The sequence below is a fragment of the Manacus vitellinus genome, unplaced genomic scaffold (assembly GCF_001715985.3).
Source record: "Manacus vitellinus isolate BGI_N305 unplaced genomic scaffold, ASM171598v3 scaffold_50_pilon, whole genome shotgun sequence".
Taxonomy (NCBI): Eukaryota; Metazoa; Chordata; class Aves; order Passeriformes; family Pipridae; genus Manacus; species Manacus vitellinus.
In genome coordinates, this window is record NW_021940612.1 from 3,886,627 (window position 1) to 3,912,094 (window position 25,468).

General features: G+C 38.3%; 1 pseudogene; it reads left to right on the forward strand.

Annotated features, from left to right (window-relative positions):
• Positions 1–2,030: 2,030 nt before the first annotated feature.
• LOC108641085 lies at positions 2,031–15,615 on the forward strand (annotated as a pseudogene).
• Positions 15,616–25,468: the final 9,853 nt, after the last annotated feature.

Sequence of the window (25,468 nt, forward strand, 5' to 3'; positions counted from 1 at the left end):
AGCAGATACTCTGGGTACAGAACGCTTGCACTTATTAGACAGTTTCCTAATCTGAACAGAGATTAAGATGCTATGACATCAATTCAGAAAAGTATAGTTACTAGTTACTAGTATGATTATATTTGTTTTTCCCATGCCATGAATATTACCTTTTATCTGGGGTTCTTTTGCATTGGCCTGTGACATAAAGTTATTTAAAAATAGTATTTTGTATCTGACTGACTTTGAGCAAGTGTCAGCCCAGTTCTGTGTTTTGTCGCTAACCATGAGTGGAAACAATATGAGGAACACTTTAAAATGTCTATTCCTTTCATCTGACAAAATTGAGGTTTTGGTAAATTCCATTTGGGCTTCTTTTGTTTAAAGATAAATTATTTAGGTTAACTTGGGTTTGATTTCAATCAGTGAGTCCACATTTAATTTTTGAGTGCCCAAAGTGTGGTCTTTGATCTAAGACATCAGTTAGATTCTAAATGTGAAACTTCTTAACTTAAGGGAGAGGATGCTTGAATCCTCCTACTAGTCTGGAATTCATTCAAGCACCTGAAAAGAAATTATTGAGATACAAAGGAATTACCATGTGAATAGTGTTTCCACCCAGTTCTGTATATGCTGTTCTGCATTTTTATCAAGACTGCAAACATATGCCAGCGTGAGAAAGCAGGTGCTATTTTCCTCTCTCTTTTGAGCATCAGTCTTTCCCAGCAGTAAGTTCTATGTGTTAATGGCCACAATAAGGCACTCTAAAATCAGATTTTTATTGTTTTTTTAAGTCCTGGGATTTTGACCAAAATTTAATAAAGGGGCAGAACATTTAAATTAGAAGACACAGAAAGCAAAAGCCATATTACTTTTAGTGTTTTTAAGGGCATGTGAGGCAACTACAATGTTGAAGAAAGACTCTAAAAGGTTTCTGAACTGTTGTTTCAGTTTCTCTTCACAGACTTTTAGTTTGCACAGAATGTAGAACTGAAATGCCTTTTGAATTATATCTGACTTTCAGTAACTTATCCATATTGACTTATCTGTGTTTCAATGTCATCTGTATTATGAAAAAAAAGATTTTGTTCTTAATTTGAGTCAAAAAATAGAAAATAAAGTTTAATTGTGACTATTAAAAATTACTATTACTAATAAAACTACTATTGACTTGCAAATAATCCACTCTCTTCTATGGAATTACTCACTGAGTATTAAGTTATATAATCAAACAATACAGGACATAGTATGTCCATTGTAAAAGGTATACACTTCTACTGTAAAACTTTGAAAAATAGACCTAGGAAAGCTCCACAGAAGCCAATGATTCACTTAAATGTGAAATAGGTGTGGTCATTGCCATTAAGCTCCATTGACCCTGTCATGTTCAATACAACATTCATTCACATGCTTAATTTTTTTCTCAGAGGAATTGACATATATAAAAAATATTTTTTGAATTTTAGCACTAAATAGTACTGTGTGGTGGTTTGAAAAACCTTTTCTCTGAGGTAGTAATGGTTTTACCCCACTGATAATACTGGACCAATCAATAGTCCACATGCGCCCTACAGAAATTACATACCCACAGAAATGGAAGAGAGGTGGTGAAGATAGTTCAAAAGGTAGGTAGCCATGATCTGAGCCAGGAGGAAGCAGGGGGCCAGTGAGCCCCTCTGGGGGCCAAGGGCCCCCAGCCCCCAGCTGAGGCTACGGGAGACCCAGTATAGTGTCAAAGCTGGACCGGGTCCCGTAATCAAGAGCTGGAAGAGTTTCCTTACTGTCAGCAGCAGCAGAAGACACTGAAAGCGGCAGCAGAGCAGTCCTGAACAGAGACAGCGATGACTAAAAGCCAAAAGATAGCCAGTAGCAGCGAGACAACGTGAAACTGGCTGAAAGACACAGAGATGATCCTGCAGGAGGGAGAGCCAGCAACAAAACAGAGGAAAACTCAACAGAGCTGGTTTGGGGTAAGATTGTATCACTTTCCCAAAAACCAGAGACCTTCTGAAGAGGAGGGGTGGATTTCCAAACCCTTAGTGAGTCCTCAAATGCAGCAGCAACTAGAGAGAGAGAGAGAGAAAGGAGCTGAAAAACTCAGAGTCATCCTGAGAGCTGAACCAGGACGGAATGCGGAGGAGGTGGCCTTGCCCTCTGCTGCTGCTGCTGCTGCTACCATGCTGGTGAGCTGAGACAGAGCGGAGGAGCTCTGGGAAGACTGAACTGAAAGCTGTCTTAAATGCTCTAACGCAAGAGAAGTGAAGGTCTCCAAGGAAAATCCCCCGAAGGCTCGGGTTCAGAGTTGGAATTTCCACAAAGTAAGAACAAAAATCCTGACTGCCATACTTAAATCTGCTGCCTTGGGAAAAATGAAAGACACTAACCAGTTCCACAAAAAAATGAAATGAAGGAACTTTGGCCTGAGGAGTGACAGAAGGACTTTTCTCTTTTCTTCTTAGACTTTTATTGAAGGAAAAGAGGAATTAAATTCAATGTAAATATATATGTGTGTGTAAATAAACCTTTGTAAATATTTTCCCCTTCCCCCAATAACAAATGGTTGTGTTTTGTCTGAAAACTCTCCACATGAGGTGAAAAAGATATCAGGTCCATGCCATCACTAAACCCTCTCACAGGGGCAAACTGTGGGAGGGGGGCTTGAACTTAGAAATTAGATTCTTGGGAGTTTCAAATCACCACATACTGGAACTAAATCTGTTGATTTGGGCCTTTTAACTTTACATTATGCCATTATGATTATGATATTGAAAATGGGGGTTTGGGGTTTTAGGATTTTAAAAAATTTTAAAAAATAAAAATATAAAAAGACAGTATTCAGAACATCATGGAAGTTTCCATGGTGTTTTAATCTATGTATATAAATTAGTCTGTAGACTTCAAGAATATCACCTATAACTGGGAAGTGTTATTTTAAGATTTTCAAAAATCTGTTGGTTTGGGACACAGGTAGGAAAATTTATTTATGCACATGGACACTTTCTTCTTAAAATTGTGATACCTTCTTTACATTTAAATGATTTACCAAAGACCTGACACAAAATAACTGTTCATTATTGTTCATCACAGCTGAGTTTCTAAAGAATTTCCAAAATCCTTAGGAAGCACCCCCTTCAATCACTTTTTCTGAATGAGAAGGTATGGTTCCTTGCAGAGCCATACAATGTTTGTTGGGCTACTAAGGTATATTATCAGAAATTATAGTGTCATTTATAAAAAAAAAAAAAAGAAAAAAGAAAGAAAGGAAGGAAGACAAAGAGTGCATTATTGATTCAGAATTAGAATTTGTTGTAAAACCAGTACTAGAACTTTAGAATTTTGGCAATACACTGCTATACCCAGTTCTGTAGCTCATTATTTTCTACACAAAGTCACCTTAAAACCTCTCATATGCTTTTAATACATCACTTGGCATTAGGCAATTACTACTTCCTCTTCATTTTTCAACCTCTTAAGTCTTTGAGCTCTCAAAACTACAGTGTTCTGACAATTTTTATAAAACCACAGGGAATGTAAACCATTTTTTGCTTACCAGGTCATAAGCATTTATTTAAAAAGTGGTTTCACTACAATTTCTTCTACTTTAAAATCTTCTAAATTAGCGATACATGCATATTTGCTGCAAATTCAGTTACTCACACAAAATTCACTCTATGTTTTAGGGAAGAAAGAGTTATATACATGGGAGAACAATAGGGAAACAATTGTGGGGTTTTTAGCTTTGTTTCATTCTGTAAATAAAATTCAGAACATATAAAAATGGAAACAATATTAGAAATAATGAAGTCTGCAGATACTTACCTGTATATAGTATCTGTGACGCATAACGTGCACTTTCGTTTTTGATGTCGGTGTAGGCATTTTGAAGTTCTTTCTCTTTCTATTTCTTGCCAGAGAAATAACAAAGTTCACAAGACAAAAAAGGAATGTCTGCACTAAAAATTGTTTATTATTACTGTTTAGATGAAAAAGTCAAAGACATTACTGACACTGATATTTTGTATAACTGTTCAAAATGGAATATTGAAGGTCTTGTCAGAGGAAAGGTACACCATCAATGAAGCACTGGCAATGTATCAAGAGGAACAATTGATGAAAAACCTGTTAAAACTTTTTGATTTCCAAAACTTTACTTCATAGAGCTTCAGATTAAATTTTGGTACTTGATATTCATTAATTCCTGTTGAAATAGAATTCAGCACTAACCCTATCTGTTATTGACATTTTTTCCTCAAAAAATGACCACTAACTTTGGCTGATCTTTATTTCATGTACTGTTACATATGGCTGAATTTAACACTGTAACTGCTTTTTTACTAATCCTATTGACTGAATATTGCCAGGTAACAAATTCTACATTCTTTAATATGATGATATTTTAGAGGAAAATATGATCCAGAAGACGATCTTGGCACAATAAAATCTTTTGACAGACCCTTCAAGGCATGGAAAAAGTCCAGGCAACTGCTACAGTTCAGAATGCAAGAGACTGCAGGCATTGTGTGGGATGATGACAAAAAAATCAAGACCAAAAGCAGATGATGCATTTGAGATGAAATTTTTTCAAGTAAGAGCTAAATACTGGCAAAAGGTTGAGATTCCTAAACATAATCATATTACACACTTCCAGATCAAAGAATATTGTTCCAGTGGTTGCAAAGAATTCAACATTTGCATTAGGGAATATTTGCAATTTAAGTGAAACCTTGCTGTTTTAATACTTCAGTAATGTAAAAGTTTTTCAAGCAAATAAACACAAAAGAAATACAGTACATTGATTATTTATATAATACTTTTATATTAGAAAGATGTTTCTCAACATAGACATCAAAAGAAAATATCACTAGTTACATTTAATCATTCTTTCAGACTCTTCCTAGAGAAAAATATTATAGTCACAGTTCATTTCAGGTATGTTTTCTTAATACCAACTTGTAAAATCTCTCAGTTTGAAGCAGCATTTAAGGAAGATATGCTCCATCTACTTTGCATACATACATAAAGAGAAAAGCAAATTGCATCAGAAGTATAAATAGCAAAAAATTATAATATCAATAATTTTAATGGATTTAGAAATCACAGAATGGTTTCATTTGTATTTTTTATTTCTTAGGACATATGATAATGTTCGTAAGTTGGAAATTGAAGACATATATTGGAACATCAGGTAATTCTTTGGTATCACTCTCAATCATAACCTAAATCCTCTTTAAAAACATACCAAGCATCTTGTTAAAAGTAACCATGATCTTCCCTTATAATAACTGTTTGAGCAAAGACTTTAATTTCTAGAACATTTAGATAACTCCTTCTAATAAATTCTTTTCCTTACAGTGAGGGATTTTATGATGAGAAATAAGATATTTGTGATGAAAACAACTAAATGCAGAACTTATGAATTTACTTCTCTCTTTGCACTGTTGATGCTTGCATTTTATTGAATATTAATAGTTCAGAATATGAGTTACAATTTGTGAGTTCTTCATCTATCAGTGTCCAATTCAAGAATTATCTCCTTTAAAAATATTGGTCCATGGAGGTAGGTGAAGTCAACAGAAACTGTAGTTGAATATTCAAAGTGCACTCAAATAATAAGCACTCTAAAAAAAGCCAGTCCCAAATCAACCTAGCAAAAAAACTCTCTATGCGAAAGTTTTTGTGAGATTAGTGTAGATTCTTCTGATTTTAAGATCTTCTACTATTCTGTTCCAATTTAAAACATGATAGCAAACTTCTTTGAGTTGTATAGGGTTTTCAAAGGCAAGCTAATTTGGGGAAAATATTCTAAGGTAAATGTCCGTAGAAAGCCCACATGTAAGTAAGTAAATATTTCTTTGAAAAATCATTTCCATCACGTTAGGTGATGACCAAGGGCTACACGTTGTACCAAAGGGAAAGGAAAATGAAAGATACAAATTAATTTCTGATTTAGTATTATTTATCCTGTCCACAGCATGAGTTACAGAATATAAAGAAAACACTGCCTATAAATCAAGGAATCATAGAATATCCTGAGTAGGAAGGGATCGACAGGTTTCATCAAGTCCAAATCCTGGCCCAGCCCAAGACAACCCCAGTGAAAGGGGTTGTCAAATCAGCATTGAACTCTAAAGGTAACCTCATCTTTCACCATCTGAATTTTACACTTTAAAAACCTATGTCTTCTGTGTGAGGGGAGAGACTCTAATACCTCTATATGCTGTGCACTTTTAATAATTTATTTAAGAGATGCTTTCTGTACAGATTCAGAAGATGAGCACACTGTGAGCATTCTTTCTTCTCTGCAGAGAGAGTTTCAGTCCCAAGTCTACAGCTCTTCTTTCTCTGTCCTTACCAGCCATCACAGAACTGAAAGTAATCTGTGCAAGAAGGCTCCAGTAGCAGGTATCTCCCGTTTGAAAAAAAAGAGAGTTCGACATTTAGTATTGCTGTTAGTTGCCAGTTCTTCTCTGGTTCAATCCAGTTAAGGACTGGCTCTCAGTTGAGGTAGTTTATTTAATCACAATTTAAGCCTTAAAACAAGGATCTGTAATACAAGCAGAACTTCCAGAGGAAGCTAACTAAGACAGTCTAATTAACCCACGTGGAAAAGATAATGCTCTAATTGAAACTGTATTAGAGCTATATTGTGTGGCAATTTACTGTGATCCATCTTAATTTTTTCCAATTCACTTGGCAGTGACCAAATTCTGGCTTCTAGAATTCTCAGGCATTTTAATTAAAATATATAAATATGGAAGTTGAAATACAGATTTCTCCATGACAAATGATGTTCAATTTTTATTTTTATGCTGTATATGTGTCAAAAAATATGGTTTCAGTATTCCAAGGTACTTTTATTTCTGTAATGTAAAAAACATATGATCTATTCTAGGGAAAATAATTCCCATTATTTTCCATGACTGTGACTGTACATTAACTTCACTTAATGTATGTTAACTAGAGATATATGTCAGCCTTGCTTTGCCTACTTAAACATTGTGTTGAAAGGCTACAGATTCCAAGCTTTCTCCATTGAACAGAAAAGCAGCCAGAGTTCTCATCTGGTTCATTACATGACTCTTTAACAAAATGTTGTTTCAAACAATACCACAAGATGATCATTTCATTATTCAATGCAATTAAATGCCCTATAAAAAAATAACGTTTTCTAGAACTTCAAGAAACCACACTTTATTTTTAGTTCTATACTCTGCATGGCAAATTATGTTTTAGCCTCTAACAATTTTATTCACTTAATAGGATCTCCAACCACACAGTAACCGTAGGTCGCCCTGCTTGACAAGCGCTTTGGACCAGACGATCATCAGAGGTCTCTTCTGATCTCAACAATTCTCTGATTCTGCAGTACATACCAAGGCATTTGAAAGTCATCCAGCTAATATGGAAGCAGTATCAGGTTCTTCTGTTACCTGTTCCTTGATTTTGACTCTCTACCTTCACTATTAGAATTGTTATAAAATGAGGTTCTTATTTCATTCTCCCTTCTACATCCACTTATTTACCCTTGTCTGGGTTCACTATCTGAACTCAGAGAGCTGGGATTTGAGCAGAGCTTCTCGGGTGCCAGATGCTACTTTTCTTTGATACAATGTTCTTTGGATAAATGGTTTAGGAATTCTCTTATGGGCAGGAGCGTCCAACTGCCTGCCTATTCCAAAACACAGTTACATTTTTGGATATTTTTCATATCAATATTGTTACAAAGCTTGAAAGAACTGGTGAAAAAGCATAGCATTCATTATTTTAATATGAAGTTAAGGCTGTAATTAGAATTAAAGGCATAGTATGTTCATTTTCATAAGAGGTGTGCAGGAAAAGGACTGGAGGTATAAATTGGATAACGTTATGTTCACAATCTAGCAGAAGTTATAACAGTAATTAAATGATAGGGTGATATGCAATTGCTACTCCCTGGATGAAACGCAGTTGCTACTCCCATGGAAGGAATGAGGTCAACATGCCTGACCACAATGCCACATGCAATACATGCTAAGGAGGATGAAGTTGAGGGTAGAGCAGAGTGGAGACATCACAGCCAATCTCTCTCAAAACCCTTGCAGAGGAGGGAGCTCAGTGATACCTTGTAGCTAATAAGGTCCATAGCAGCTTTCAACCAAGGGAGAAGAAAGATTTCTTAATCCTGAACCAGCAAGCATAGCAAGGTCACAGATTACACTTCCATCCCAAAGGTTACATCAGATAACCAATGTTACCCATCTCCAAGGTATGATCACCTGCCACTGAACATGATGTATGACCAAATTCACTTAAGCTCAACCTAAACATAAAAATAGTATAAAAGTAAGTCCAAAAGAGGGAGAAGTTAGAGAAGATTCCATAGCAATTCCTGGGATCACTCGATGAGCTGAAGCTGTTTTCTCTCCCGTAAAGATGCCTCATGGGTAAGAACAGTACTCTATGTGTGCTGATTTACTATCTTGAGCTAGACTTTGTTAGGGATTAGAGCTTATCCGTTGTGGTGGGTTGACCTTGGCTGGACCAGGTGCCCATCCAGCTGCTATATCACTCCCCTTCCCAGCTGGATGGAGGGAGAGTAAGGTGGAAAAACAACTTGTGGGTTGGGATACAACAGTTTATTAAAACAGAAACAAAGGTGAAGCTTGTGTACACAAAAGCTAAGTGAAAGATAGCAGGGTTTATTCTCTACTTCCCATGAGCTGAGATGGTCGACCACTCCCGAGCAGCAGGGCTTCAGCACGCGTGATGGTTTCTCAGCAGGCAGCCATTGGAGACAGTGAATGCCTGCCTACCTGCTCCTTGCCTTAGCTTTTCTATCTGAGCTGACATCATATGGTATGGAATATCCCTTTGGTCAGTTTGGGTCAGCTGGCCCACTTGTGCCCCTCCCAGGATCTTGCCCTCAACTCAGGAGGGAATGTTACCGTGCTGATGCTGTGCTCAGCAGTAGCCAAAACAGTGGTGTGTTATCAACACCCTTCTAGCTACCAATGCAAAGCACAGTGTTGTGAGGGCTACTATGGGAAATAAACTCCAGCTCAGCCAAACCCAATACACCTGTATATTGCTTTGAATACGATTTTGCAACCAGATACTATCACTGGTAGTCTTCAAACCTTAACTTGTCACAATTTTCTATTATATTAATAAAGAGTATTAATCCATAAGCTGTTAAATGTGTCCTTCAAGGGCACTGACAGTTGCTGGCAGAGGATAACATACTCACCTGTGGAGACCCAGAAGGGAGTCTCTTTCATGCTGTTGGTGTGTGTCCCTGAATCTCTTTTCGACAACAGACCAATTAAAGGTGTGGAAAATATATGTGATGAGAGGAAATATTGACATTAATATTGATACTATCTAACACTAGTGCAATGTTGTTAGAAAAATAAAAAATTTCAAACACCAGTATCATCTTCTTTTCCCAACGCATTTTAAGTTAAGACTTCCTTTCCTTCTTCTTTCCCTCCCTCCAGATGACTTTGACTGGTTAGCTACTAGGTGAAAGTTAGTCTGTTGGTTGTTTCTTTGCACTGGGTCCCCATATTTCTGACTGGAGCATCCTTTCAAGTTATTGGTTGTGTTCCTCACAAATGTACAGAGAGGATAGTATGCGTAATTGTCCATGCCTGTAAGCTCCTTGCATTTCCCTGTTCTGTCTCCCTCTTACCCTCCCAACACAGAGTTTCCAAAATACCGCTGTGTATCCTAAGTGACTCCACCTGAAAAAATAGCACAATAATTCACAGGATTTTTTACTTATTTCAGAATTATTTTTTTTGGTGAAACTTTACCCAGGATCATGTATGCTTTCAGACGTATTAGGCAGAGAAGTCCACTAAAGTAAAATTTACTCATTGCAATCTACTCCAAGTGACTTCATAGAAAATATTCAGTGGTTTCTTGATTTTTTCCTTTTTCCTCCTATTTCTCCAGCTCTTAGTTTCTTGCATGTGTCCTTTTGTTCCTCACGCTTGAAACATTCTCCATCAGACTCCCTGAATCCCCAACTGTTTTACAAAATCCATTGCCTATCAAAAGTACTGACAAACTGCACTCTCAAAATTTGATATAAATACCATAGTCCTGTAAAGCTACAAGAAATACCCTATTTTTTACAATTAATATATCTTTAAGTGAAGAGTTAGGAAAGATTTTTTTAGGAAATGGAATAATATGCTTCAAAACTACACTCCCTGTTCTAAAATTAGAGCAAGATACCTGCCTCCTTCCACTCGTCCTTCTCTTAAAATTCTTTCTATTTTCCTTATCTACATGATAAAATTAATTTAGAAAGTTGTGGCATAAAGAAAATAATTTAAATCATACTACTTCAGTTTGTTGTGTTGTTTTTTTCTATGTTTAGTTTTTTTCCTCCTCGTTCAAACTAAATGATCATATTTAATGGAAGAACATGACATGTGAAAAAGTCCTATTTATTTATAAATCCTGTTTATTCAATGGAATATGAGATAATTCCCTAAGTGGACTTGATAAATACTTGTATTGAGGAAACTTTCAAAATTTTAGGAAATCTGATTTAAATGACCATTTCTAAGTGTAGCTGTGTATTAAAATGTCTTCTTGTACCATCTTGTGAAAATAGAATTTTGATCGAAAACACACATGGTATTTCGATCTTTATGATGCCATTTTTGTCTGCTTATAGAGGAAGAGTACATAAGATTTACCTGTACTGTTGCATGTGTCAAACCCATGAGTTTTGTTCCTCCCCAGTGAGCCTCTGCATTTAGAGATTTCAACATGTCTTATTGTTATATGTGAAGCACAAAGCAGAGAGTGGGATTTGTAAACTGGTGAATAGATTTGTGACCAGAACTTTGCACATTGCTTGCAAGCCTTCTGTCAAAACCTGTAGTGCAGACGTGCTCTCACAATAATGTGGTGGAATAGCTGTTTTGCTGTGTGAAAACATAGGTTTGATCAAGCTGCTAGTTCTATGGGAGTACATTTTAGATCCAACAATAAAATCTAGGTACAGGTCTCTAAACTTGTTTGAAACTCATCAGACCACTCCTTTAATCTGTTGAAATTCACACTTCACACCCATAAGGGGGTTTGTGTTTAGAAAAGGTCTTCATATTCACCTTCTCTACTGTTTCCTAATGAAAACAATTTTCTTAGGTGGTAAGTCAACTTTGGGTTTGTACAATGACAGTTTTCTATACTAAGTATACATCCATGTGAATGTATTTCTTTGGAAGTGTTAACAGATAAATTTATTCCCAGTGAATGACTTTTCTTTGTTTTCTATTTTAAAGATACATAAAATTCACTGAAAGTAGAGTCAACAATAGTGTACACTGAAGCCTGTGTTTATCCAAAGAAATCATATAGAAGTCAAGATAGTTGCCACCATTAAAGACAGTTCTTCAAAAAACTTCTATATGAAGAGTATCAGACAGAGGAAACTTTGTGTAAAATTTGTTTTACTATGTTGTTAATGACACCTGAGGGAGGGTAGAAAAGTACTTCTTTACTCATTTAGTCTGCGGTGCAGAAAATTATCTAATCACTGAGCACTAGCAGAGCCTGAAATGTCAGTTTCCCCAATAAGGTAACTGAGAACAATCTATCCAAAAAAGTACCAGTTTGATATGTATTTCTAAAAATACTTTTTAAAATATCATATAGAAAATTCTATGCTAAGAGTTGGACAAAAGAAATAAAGTATAAGGCTGTTAAGCATTTAGGATATTTTATAAAGGGTTACTTCTCAAGCATGCCTGAACCTTCAACTTCCATGCATTTTTTGATTTTCAGTGGTCTTATATTTGGTTTTACTACACGTAGCATATTTCCTGTAGTTGTTATCAGGTTTAATTGGGTCCAGTACTTGCAAGATGCCCGTTAGGAGGTGTGGCCAGTGACAAGCGGAATGACCTAATGTTACTTTTTTTAACCACATGCATAGCCTTAGTGAATGGAGCAGAGGGTTACACCCCAATAGAGGTTCTGGTTAGATTTAATTTCTTAGAACTAATTCCTGTTTTCCTTTGAATCTGGAAAAATCCGTTCACTGTGAAATAGCATTTGCAAGTGTTTTGGTGCTTTACACCATTTGAAATGTTTACATGTGGGGTCATGAGCGAGTTAATACAGGGTGCTTGTTGCGTAATGGTCGTGGTGTACACTGGGAGTTGAAGTTCTGATGGAAGCCCGCAAAAAGATGACCAACTAGAAGTGTCCCGGGAAGAAGCTTTAAAATGATTGGACAGGACTGTGATGCCCCCCACCATGTTTTCTTACTGCACTTTTTTCGAATATAAAAATTTGTTCAGCCCTTAATAAAGGATTTTCCATTTTCCATCATCCCAGAAGGGTCTTGTTTATATTCACTGCCACAGATGACGCCTAAATAGGGACAATTCAAAAGGGATATCAGAAACCAAGTGTTTAGAATCTCTCGGGATATCTGACCTGTGGTAGCCTCTGGCCCATGAAAAGGACAAAGGGAGCTCTGAAAGCATAAGGAACCATGGACTACAGCACCTTGAGTCCGAGACAATATAAAACTACAAAGTATAACAGAAGAAGACAAGCAGATTTGGCTGAAGAGATAAGTAATAGGAAATAAAGTGTCAGGACGGAGATGGGGGAGAATATATCCCATGAACAAGAGCAAACAGTTGAGAACTTACGTTATCTGTTAAACAGACAACAAAGAGATGTTTCAAAAGCAAGAATTATGGCAATTTCAGCTGGATTTATAAGTATGTGCCAAGTTTCCCAGGAACTGGGACTACACAAGTAAACGAATGGTAGAAAATCAGATTAAGGCTTCTTGATGAAGTGGGACTTGGGGACTTGGAAGCCTTTAACCACCTAGCTGTTTGCAAAGAGATCATCACTGCTCTGAAAGCAATACAAGTGCGATTGGTACCTTGGGGATCACGAATTCTGCTCCCTCTGCTCGTCCTGAGGCTCCTCCAGTGTCGAAGGGTGAACGTCCCAGGGTGGGGGGCTACCAGGGTGGGGGGAGGAAGGGGAGTGAGAGGGAGGCTGTGTGTCAGTGTCCTTTGCCGAGGGGTGGCAGCAGGGCTGCCGCTGTCTAGTGTTCAGCATGTACCCGCAGATGAGCTGCCGTCCCATGCCTGTTATGTGTCTGTGGACAAGCCACTATTATGCGTTCGTCCCAGGAAGGGAGACAGGCCACTGCCATCTTGTGCGTGTCATCATGGGAGGGACAGGGAGCCCAAATGTCGATCTCACTGCGTAACAGCCGCGGAAGCTTGGCTTCCGCTTCCGCTGTCCTGTTCTATGCCCCAGTCTGAGAGTTATGAGGATTATGAGGAATTGGTAGGTGAGGATTGCACCGAGGATAATGAGAAGGATTTGGATGTTTCTCCCCCTGCAGAGCAGCAGTGGTCACATAGTGATATGGGGACAATTGGGTGGGCGAAATGCTGGGAGGAGGTGTTGAGTGCAGGCAATTGGAAGGTGGTTGACACCTGCCCAGTAATCTGTCGCCCCTGGCAGTCCCCTCAATATCAGATTTTGCCATATGAAGTAATTAAAGATATTCAGCAAATAGGTAAGGAAAGTGGAATTTCATCTCCCCATGTTCTTACATTCATGGAGAATTTGAGTATTTCTTATACTTTTACACCTCATGATTGGCGTGCACTTTTTAAGATGGTTTTATTGACAACTCAGTTTAGTGTGGCTTACAGATTTTAAAGAAAATTGCAAGGTTTACGTTGTTGAAAACTCACAAGCAGGAGTGATTTATGCACACTTAGCAGGGGAGGAAGCTTATGCAATCTCGAGGACCCAAGTAAATTACTCAGGAGACTTACGAGCTTATTGCGAAGTTTGTAGTGTGAGTGCTTAGAAAACTTACTAGTGTCCCAGGACTGCATCTGCTGCCCCAGCAGCACGCATGTCCCATCTCTGGCTCTGCTTCACCATATAGGAAGAAATGGAGTAAGTGGCAGAGCCAAGCCCTGCACCACCCTGGCACAGCACTCCCGTGAAGCCCTGTGCCACCACAGACACAAAAGAAAGCATAGGGAACAAGAGCTGCCTCTCTCCTGTCTCCAGCTGCCACAGCTCCTGCAGCTTGGAGCAGGAGTGCAGCGCTACCAGCTTTAACAGTGACCTGGGTTCCCTGCCCAGCATGCTGCAGGACTCAGCGCCCCCAGTCTGGACAGCAATAGCAGCTGGAAAGCTGATGGCCCAGAGGAAGATCCTCCCCATCCTTGCCAAGAAAGGGACTTCCCCGCAAGGCTGAGCCCTGCTTCAACCCTTCCCACAACTCCGTGAAAGGCCCAATGGTCTTTGCTGGTAACAAGTGACTTACTACCACATGAATCAACCCAGCAAGTGACCCCAGCCAGGAGCAATGCTGACAGCAAGGCCCGGCTGGACCAACTGCAGTTTCAGGAGGAGTGGAGTTCAGCACCTCTTCTTCCAAGGCATAGTACCCAACAGGGAAACACAGTAGAAACCTGGGCTCATCCCCAGAGGGAAGCTGAGCATGGTGCACACCACCATGGAGGAGAACTTCCTGGAGGGCACCTTGCATCTCCTGAATGAGTTTGTCTCCTGTCAGCACTGTCCCCCCAAAGATATCATCTCCCACCTGACCAGACAGGTCCTGTTGAATGCCTATGAAGAGGAGATCTTGAAGGACACATGCTGCTGATGAAGATCCAAATGCTCCATCCAACCAGCGCTACCACAGTGGGACGGAACTGGACGCTGACAAAATTCATCATGGAAGACCAGGAGAATCCCCCCAACCGGCTCCTCTTCCTGCCCTACATGGCACAGACCCTGGAGGATGACTTGCAGAAGAATCTGAGGTTGCACCTGCTGCAGAAGTCGATTGCCAAGAAAGTGCTTTCATGTGATATGTGCTTCAACAATGTCAAGGAAGTGGTCAAATGGTTGGTCTTAGCTAGTATGCCAGTCCCAGGAGCAGCCACAAGAAACTCCCTCCTCCTCAGCAGAAGCCAGGGCTGAGCACAGCTCATCTACACCAAGTCTGGCCAGCATACAGGCTCCGGCAGCTTTCTTTGCCCAAAAGGTTGTGCTCCTGCTCCAGTGGATGTTGTCTATCACAGTGGAAGTGGACAGATCTCCCACCTGGAGCTCCCGGAAGATTGCAGATGAGATATTTATACTGAATATCCCCCTGAGGAGCCAAAGGGAAGCTTTATTAAACACCATAGAGAGCCAGCTCCTGAGCTGCAGACTGCTAGAGCTGTTGTTCCAGCACAGTTGTGATGTCCCCTCAACCTTATCCACGTCTCTGAAGAAGACTCTGTATTTCCTGAGTCACTGTTCTGTGCTGCTGCATTTTGAGGATGAAACAGCAACATGGCAAGGGTGGGATGAGATGCTGCAGTACTTGAGTTTGCTGATGATGAGTTACCAAAGTGTAATACAGGAGCACCTGTTGAGGTCCCTCAGTGACCAGATGGACTTAATGGTTCAGAAAGCCAAGCCCAGGCTCCAGGAGAGTGACATCACCAACAACCTGGATGTTCAGGTGAAGATGGAGGACTTCATCAGCCAAATGCAGGAGGTCTTGGGTAGCCTTTTCCTCCACAAATCCAGGAGAAATTGTTCCTGCTGCAAGAGTTGTTCTCTATTGTCTCTACTGCCTGATGGACACAACCACTGCAGCAAGGGGGTATGCGTGTGTGTCCACAGGTACCTGGCTGCAGTGGGTTCCCTCTCGGTGTGTGAGGCACTACATGGCCTTATCATCAGGCCACACAGACATATCAATTGATACACTAGAGATCACCTCTTCATCAAGTCAGATGAGATATTTATTAGACACGCCAATTGACATACTGAAGACCAAAGAGATAGGACACGAAGCATTGCTGTTAAATCTTTTTTTTATTGTTAAAATGCACAAGGATGTGGTTTTTGAGATTGTGTGTGTGATGGTTTGAATGGGCAGCTGCCAGATGTGTGTGGATGTGTCTGTATGTTTGAGTTAATAAGAATGTGAATTTTTTTGACTTGTTTTCTTAAAGGCTTAACGTGCTCAATTTTAGTTATATACATAACCCTCAAATTTAAGATAAATTTAGAAACCCTGATTTCCTTAGATCTAATATTATAAATCTTGGCTTCCTCAAATTTGACATTATAATCCTTGTTTTTTTATAAGGATAGGTGGTTTTAATAAAGACTTTAAAGACAAGTTCTCAGTTTAATAAGTGCTCATAATAAGGCTGTTTTAAAGTTTAAATGCTAAGTTGTATTGGTTTGTATGGTTTCAGTTTTGTCTTAATTAATAAAAATGGGGGATGTGTGGGATTATGAGCGAGTTAATACAGGATGCTTGTTGCATAATGGTCGCGGTGTATGCTGGGAGTTGAAGTTCTGATGGAAGCTCACGGAAAGATGACCAGTTATAAGTTTCCCAGGAAAAAGCTTTAAAGTGGCTGGACAGGACTGCAATGGCCCCCCATGTTTTGTTACTGTGCCTTTTTCAAATATAAAAACTTGTTCAGCCCTTAATAAAGGATTCTCCATTTTCCATCATCCCAGGAGGGTCTTGTTTATATTCACTGCCACATTTACAAAAGTTTGTCCTGCCAGTTTTAACTCTCTCTGCTTGTGCACCTTCTAAACACCAACACTTCTGCTTCTGTCAACTCCAGTAGAACCTGGTGGCAAGAACTGCTAGTAAAATCTGCACATTGCCTCACCCTTTTAGCAAGAGAGCTAAACCATGAACCAAAGGAAATTCTGTTGTCAGATTCTTCATTCAGTTGTCATGGGCTTACTCAGATTCTCTTTTGCTGCCACAGATCATAAAGTAAAATTCATGACACACTGACAAAGTACCAGAATTGGATGCTATGTTTTTCATCAGGATATAATTTTGCATTAGTCTATTATACTTAATTAGTCATGTAACAATTTAGAATTACTAAATGCTACTGATGAGATGAAGCAAGAGGGTGAAGTTTGTATGGACTCAAACTTTCCTTATAGAAATAAGACTTTTATTTGAAAGTCCACAGCATTAACACATACATAGCTTATCTTTCATTTTCTTATTGATACACAAATCACTTCTTTATTCATCATTTTACTTCATACAACATTGCTAGAATAAAAGAATTCAATGCTTCAGACAACCAAACAAAAATCTGCACTAACTTCCAAATACTGCTGTACTAGGAAGGGTTCGGACCATACTGAAATCTTGAAACCATGACACCATGGCAAGCTCAACAGAACTGAAATTTATTACCAAGAGGTGGCCAACAAAATGAACAAACTCAAAAGGGAAGAAGGGGGAGAGAAATAAGCCCCCAGCACAACCTCCCCAGTTACCCAGCTGTTGCCCATAAAATTATCTTACAGACCTAGCATGCCTATAACTACCAATAGCAGAAGCTGCATCCTTGGAAAGTCAGTAAGTTCACAAATTGGTGGGTGTCCCCACCAAAAGGCAACATTGTCCTTGAGGTGAAGCTTGCTACCCTCCAAGAAAGCACTGTCTTTTTATACAATTAACTGAGTGACCTCAACCTAGGCCGGCGTGGCCAGCACCGCCCAGCCTGAGGCCCTCCGTCCCACCCTCTAGGTTATGTAAGTGTATCTCTTCTGGAGACGTGTGGCTTTCCATGTGCCTGTGTACTGTACTCAGGAGGGTCTTTTTTAATTGAGTCTGGGGGTGTTATTTCATCATCTCCTTTTCAGTCTCTCCTTCAAATGTACTTGGAGAACAATTAGCCAATCACAGAACATCAATTAAATATAGTTTATACAAAAACTCCCTTCAAGGACAAAGTTCCTGTTTTATCAATGCTTGTTTTCTCATAACTTGGCAGGGAAAGAACAAAACTTTTGCAGGTGGCTGGGCCAAACACAGACCAAAAGTATCAGCGTAATTAAACCCTGATAAATCTGCACATAACTGCATAGTCTAGACTGAAAACTTAACATTTCTATAAAACTATTCCCAGTAGATGGTCATCCATACAAACGTGAATATGACACTGAGAGGTGTCCATTTGCAATGAATTAAGGAGCAATATATTTAGCATATCTTTGTCATAAAGTTTCAGTGGGCCACAAGATATTTGTCCTTAAACCTGTTCTTAGCTACTAAGCAGACTAATCAGAGAACTGTGGTAAACACTAAGTCAGAATTTATTAGCTTTAATGAGGATTAAAACAATGCAAACTTTAAGTGCTGAAAGCAGAGTGAAAATTTCAATAGGACTCTTTGTTCCTTAGTAGCCTGAATATTAAGTTTAAAATTACCTGGGCACCATGTAATTAAATCACCATGTGTAATTAAAGCACCATGTGTTAAATCTAAAGAAAAATAAAGGTTTGAGAAATATACAACATGTACATTAAAAGTGTGACCTGGCAAGAGAAAGTAGCAGATAAAGGTAAAATAGTAAAATATCTTTTAGTTTACCAGAAAAACAACAATGACAGATTTGCTCTAATTAACAAAACGCATTGTCCAACAAAGCTTCCTTTTTCTTTCAAATTATCACTATAAAGGAACTAGATAGGTTTTCAGGCCTCTTCTGTTTCTTTTTTCCTTAAAGGAAAGTGCAATTTTTCTTTCTCTAGTGAGGACAGCTTAAGACAATGTTTCAAAAGACTCATGCTGTTGCTAGTATCAGCATTTGAAAAAATGGTAAGTGTAATAATCATCATTAATTAAAAAAAAATAAAAATTGGTGGTCTAATGAAAGAATCCAGAGTTTGAATAAAGGAGCGAATGAGGTGAAAGAGAAAGCAAAAAATCTAAACACTAAAACATGTTTATATTTTTAATATAAATACCTATGATAATTTTTAGGGAAATACTGATAATCAGTAAAACTTGATATGGACTACTAGCCATTTATACTTTGAGATCTTTAACACAAAAGTTACTGCTGTGGTATACCATTAAAAATTACAGGACCAGCTAGAAAAAGGCGTGGTGCTCTTTTCATACACTAGAGGAAATATTAAGCACATGGGAAAACTATGCATGATGGTTAGAGGGAATATTATTACACTTTGTTTTGCAGTTTTCTATTTATGTTTTCTTGGGCATGTTTGTAGGCAGGAACTCAAAAAAGTCTAAACTTTTCTTTCTTCATCTTACTCAGTCAATCATGTGGCATGTACTGCTCTGAGAATATTTGCACTAAACAACTGTAAGTACAAAGTATGGAGTGATGGATAGCACTATCTTCCTGTGGAAAATTGTTTTTTTTAAAAATCAGGAAATTCTAAACACACTTCCCTCATGCTATCAAATCACAGAACAACTAGATTAATTTGGAGTTGCAGCAATATCAGAGCAGATACTAATTTTGCATTGAAAATAAATAAATAAATCCTACAAAGGTTTGACACTTTTCCACCTCCTGAAATAATGTATTATTAAAAACAAATTATGGTGTGTCAAAATACATCGTACTATGAAGTGATGTGAATGTAAAGCAGATATAAATCCTAGACTTTGGGAAATAAATTTAGGATGTGCTCTGTAGCTTCATGTCATGAAATGAAGTCACAAAACTATTTTAGAGTGTATTACTGGAAGTAGCTTTATTTCCCTCCAGGATAATTTAAATTCTTAGTTGAGACAAACTTGCTCAGGAAAGAATTCTGATCCAGATCCTATTGAATCATCATATCAGGACCTTTAGTATAAGAGGATGATGAACAGAAAAGATATTATAAATATAGAAGTGATATCTTTAGTAACCAACTCAGATAGATGCTTTACAAAAACAAATATCAATATATAGTCCTTGTACATACGTTCTTAAAAATTATTTTACAATCCAAGACTGATGTAGAATAGGACCAGACCAGAGGAGCAAAGAGACTTACCTAAAGTTGTACAACAGCTAAAGGTTAGTAGAAGAAATAAGACCATTCCATCTACAACATGATCCAACCTTGCATGTATTCTTTGTAGTGACACTTCAAATATCACCTAGTCCGCTTAGTGAGTGACGCTAGCGAAGAATACAGATGAGCAGTACTTTAATATTGCAAAGTAAAATATACCCTGCACAAAGATCCAATAGCTGCAGGAAAGTTTTGTCTACACAAAGCTGTTCCAAAGAAAGCAATGGCACTCCACACTCACATCACATGTTCCATAACTCAATGTATAAGATGTAGTATTTGCCAAATTCATGTCATCTCAGATAACTTCGTGCTTTTTTAACATTTCTATAGGCAGTAGAATCACAAGGGAAGGAAGGAAAATTATGATCTCAATATAAGAACAGAGAGAGAGTACACAGGTTTCTCCTTAGATATAATAGAGATTTCTCATAGATCTGACCAAGGAGAATTTGTTACCATAGCAGATTTCTGCTTGACAGAAAAACATCTTTCCATTGAAACTACTCTCCAGTCAGCATTTAATGTTTCCTCCACAACCTGGTAGTCATTTCAGTTTGACAACTATACAAGGCATTTTTCATATCAGAAATATTTTTGTTTTCCCTTCCAAAGTTGGAGTTTTTTGGTGTTTGGTTTTTGGTCTTTTTTTCTTTACCTAGACTTAGAATTTTGAACTTCTCAGGTTCTGTCTAACTTGACAACAAATCCACCACCACTGACTACATCTTATTAATTTTAGTGGTGTTGATTTTAAATCAGTTGTGAATATGACAGAAAAATAGTTAGTCTGTAAGGGGAAATCTTCTGGCACATTCTGCATTGCAACTGCTTCCTGACCTACCAACTGGAAATTTGCCTAGTGTTTGCCTGTAATACAATAGTGTCAGAAAACCTTTGCAGCCCTGAAAAAAGTTTCCCCACTTGAACACCATTCTGAGGGATAACTCCAGATGGATTAATTAACCAGCACTGATATTGCAATATGAACATCACTGATATCCCTCTATTTTCTTTAACAATTACTTGGGTCTTCAATCATTTGCAAGGATGATAATTCAATGGAGCCTTGGCCAAGTATGTCCCTAACCTACGATACATATGGCAGACATTAAAGTGTAAGTCTCCCTTAAGGACACAGATTTCAGACTAATGATTTTGTCTAATCCACAATTATACTAAAACTGTTAGCTCTTTGGAGAAGAAATTGTCTTTTCAATCATATGGCAATATTTTGGCTAGAATATCTGTCCCCTGCTCAGACAAAAGGGCCATGCAAACTAGTATTGTGCCGCTGGTAGTGAACAGTACAGGATCCTTAGGGGACAGCTGAAGATAAGTCAGATGAAGCACACAGTCATACTTCTCCAAAATACTATCTTGTGTTTAGGCCTTTTAACAGAGTCATTTTTCATTTTTCTATAGGGAGAGTGTCAACAAAGAACATCTCTTTAAAATTCTCAGGATACACGTAATTAATACTCAGAAAATGTGATTCCAAATAGTGGAGCAACAAATTACTGTGAGCTAACAAAGCTGTATCTCCATTTTAAGCATTTACTTACTATCAGTCTAGTGAGATGGAGTCATGGGCTTATCCAACTCTATGTTAAGGTATAGCTTATATTGCACATGATATGTTTTAAATATCATTACTAGCTAGTTGATAAATTTATAAAATCTATTTTACAGGCCTCTTGAATCATGACATACATATGTTCTGGTTTTGGCCAATGACAGGTTTAATTTTTTGCAGTATCTGTGAGTGGGTGCAGCCTGGAGCCCTGTGGACATGGCCAGGTCCCCTGTTACTCTCTGTTTTTCTTATCTCATTGGTGTTTCCAGTTCTTATCTCAACCCATGATCTTTACCTTTTGTGCCTCCAATTCTCTTCTCCAGTGACCTGCGAGTGGACGAGGGCAGGAAGATGAAGTGAGTGGCATGTGGTTTTGGAATCTTGGGGAGGGGAGGCACTAAACTGGGGAATGCCATTCCTAAATCAGGACAGCTTTAATTGTCATTCTATGTGGGGCATGAAGGGTTGAGATAAAAATGGATCTGCCCAGGGCAGGTTAGAAACAAATTTTATCTAAGCATTTCTGTATTAGTTATATGGTTACAATGTTTCCGAGTCTGTTCATGCGGATGTAGTACCTGTATATGTTCCCCTATGTGCTCCTCACCATGTTCTTTTTCAGAGGAAGGCTGATCAGGATTGCTTTGTTGCTCTACTGTGTGATGTAAGTTTATGACATGATAACATCAAGGGCAATAAGGGTCATTTGGGATGTGTATTCAGTGTTGCTCTCCTGCCTTGGCCTTGGGTGCTACCTCAGGGAATTCATTAATACTCCTACCCAGCCTGTGGAGGGAACAGGGGAGGGTGCTTTTCCAAAGCCTTTCACCCCCTTTTCCTCCTTCAGGCCTGTTGCAACAGCTTTTGAGAATTTTGAATTCTCTTTGGATGTTACAGAAAGCGCAATCTTATTGTTAAGTCTGCCAGGTCTTCTTCGTGTGCTGCACACCGTGCTTAGAGTCAAGAAAGAGATTTCTAGGAAGGTCATTCAGACATCTACTCCAGGGGTAAATAAGTAGTCATGAGTGACACGGAATGTGGGAGAAAATGAGCCCATTTTGGAGGAAATTCTCAGGTTTAATGGTTTGGAAGTTCACGTCTGAATACCTACAGGATCCTGATAAAGCAACAGAATATTCACAAGAAGAAATGCTTTTGAAACTCCAGAGAGAAGTAACTTACTGTACTGTGCTGGACCCTGGCTACTATTTCTCAGACACTGCTTGCCACCAGACAGCACCCTCAGGGGGAGGAGAAGGAAAGCAGACCAACAGGCATCATGGCTACTCAATCTGCAGCTGAACCAGAGGAACAATGCGTGCCAGTAGCAGTCTTCCCTCTACAGAAGAAAAAATCCAAGACCTAATCAGTTCACATAGTGAAGGATGAAGAGGAATCAGGGCCTTCAGAACAGGAGGAGGAGGTAGGACCAGAGATACTCACCTGATCCCTATTCCTGATTGAGCTGTGAGATATGTGAAAAGATTTCAGCTGCCAGTTGAATGAGTCTCTGGTGATCTGGCAGATCCAATGCTGGGATATCACATCCCATGATGTGAAACAAGATGGTAGCGAAGCCAAGCAACTGGGATCCCTGTCCCAGGATGTGGGCATTGACAAGGGAAATGAAGAGAGGACAGAAAATCACAATTTCTGGAGGTGATTCTTATCAAGTGTGAGAAAAAAAGTATTCTCTCAAGGGTGATCTAATAGTGTGTCCAAGCAGGTGGAACATCACGAAGAAAGGTATCCACTGCCTGAGAGAATTAGCTGTGCTGGGGGTAATCTATAGGGATTCAAATAATGAGCAGTCCCCTGTAGGTCTGGATGTAAAATAAAGATCTCTGTCTGAGTTACTGTCTCATGTGAATGAAATTGACAGCATAATTCTAGAATGTATTTTAGCCTCTGTTTGATCAATTTTAAAAAAATAAAAAAGAAAACTAAATTTAATCTAGCTACATGGGGGGCTGTCAAGCAATCTACTGTCATGCAAGACCTTTGGAAACACTGCTGTAACCGGGTTTTTAAGTCCTCAACACATTGCATTTTTAGACCGCCAATAAAAAGAACAGAAAAGCCTCTTTTAGTCCTTCAGAAATTCTCAGTAAGCACTGCAAAAGGCTGGTAACAAAATTAGTCATTTTCTTGTGCTGTCTTGTAACTAAATAAAATATACTTAAAGTAGTTGCTCACTGAGAGACGGAAGTCACAATTGCTAATGATCACAGAGGAAGAAAAGACTGCACACCAAAGAGCCGTATAGTAACTTCTAAAAATTATAGATGAAGATGTGATCACATAATCTGCTTTTAGAAGGGGTTGATATTTGTTGCCTTCTTCAAAAGTGTTAAGAGTTTGTCATTAGCTCTTGGGTCATAGATTACACTTGGAGTGCCTAAGCTTAAAGAGACACTTTATTGAACATCGTCTAGCAAGCTTCATTCTTATGACAGTGTTCCTCTTGGTTGCTTTTTGTCTGGGCTGCAGAGCAATTTGTTTGGAGGGTGACACTGACTAAGTGCAAGAGAATTGTGTTTTACTGAGACTGCTAGGCCTCTGTCAACAAATCAATGAGGCTTTTTCCCTTTTTTTTCCTATGCATTTTTTTTCCTGGTATTCTTAGCTTTCCTGTTAGCATCCTGCCATTACTGGAGATTAAAAACATCTTTTTAGGTGTCTTGTGGTTGAACATTTGCTAATTTGCCAATCACATAAAGTGTTTATTAGATGGATTCTCCAGGTGTAGAGAGTGTACAATACATAACACATGTTTTCAAAAAAGTTGCTCTTTTCTGCATAGACTAAAGTATTAACATCAACAGTTATAAGGTGATAGATAAGGCCACACAAAGGAAGAAAAAAGCTCCTGATGGTTTCATGGTAAAACCTAGCACCTGAGGAGACATTCTCAGAAACTGATAAAAGGATTAAAACAAAGGAAGGAGTGATATGGAGAAAATATAACCTTTTTTCCAAACATTCTAGCTGCCAGGAATGCAGGAAGTGGACCCTTGGGCCTGTTTCATCTGTCTATCATCCCAAAAATTAGTTTATTGACTATAGCCACTCAAACTTCCTAAAGAAAAAAGTATAAAAAAAGACTGGACATAAGCAAAAAGTTGGGGAGAATTTCCATCAATGCTGTGTAGGTAACCAACGGGCTACTTTTTCTCCCTCCACCTTCTTGGGACGCTGCAGGGTGAGAGATTGCTTTATACATGCACACTAATTTTACTTTTGATTCATAGTACTTTAAAATTTGTACTTATTACTTCATTGCAAGCTGCTTTTGCTTTAGCATGTGCGCCTATGCTTTGCATTATTATTATTACTACATAGTTTAAGTGTGCTTTTTTTGCAGTTAGACCCTATTACAGACACATTGAATCCCATAAATTGTAACAGATTTGTATTAATAAATGTGTTATTTTGTAAACTGTTAGAATGAGTCCATTTTTAAGTGCTGACACTTTTGTTGATGGCGAAATAACTCACAGGAGAAACCTGCTGAGGGGTTTTTCTACTGGTATTAAGTGCAGTCCGTACATAAAAGGTATCAAATGTCCTGTCCATCTCAGCAAATCTGTTAAGTGAAGGGTCTCATTAGGTGAGACGCTAACAGACTCTTTTGGACATTAAAAAGCTTTCATGTCCTGGAGGGCACACTGATAGGCAAAAAAATATATTAATACATATGACAACGGTGTGCATACAAATAGCACAGCATTGTATTATTGTGCTAAATAGGGATGAGTCTGAGTGTGAACCTTGGTTTTGATGAAATTACGTGGAGGAAAGTTTTCTATTATTCTTTTCTAAAATATTTTAAAAACAGCAGTCTATATTTCTGGTCACAAAACTCTATAGGTTTCCAAGTTAACTGTAAATAGAAATCAACTTACAAAGAGTTTAGTTTCGTTTCTAATAAAGACACTTTACACAGTTATATTTTATATAATTGCTTCATATCAAACATCCTATCAAAAATTTTCCACACAACCTCACATTTTTATTGTTAATTTCAATCTTTTTTTT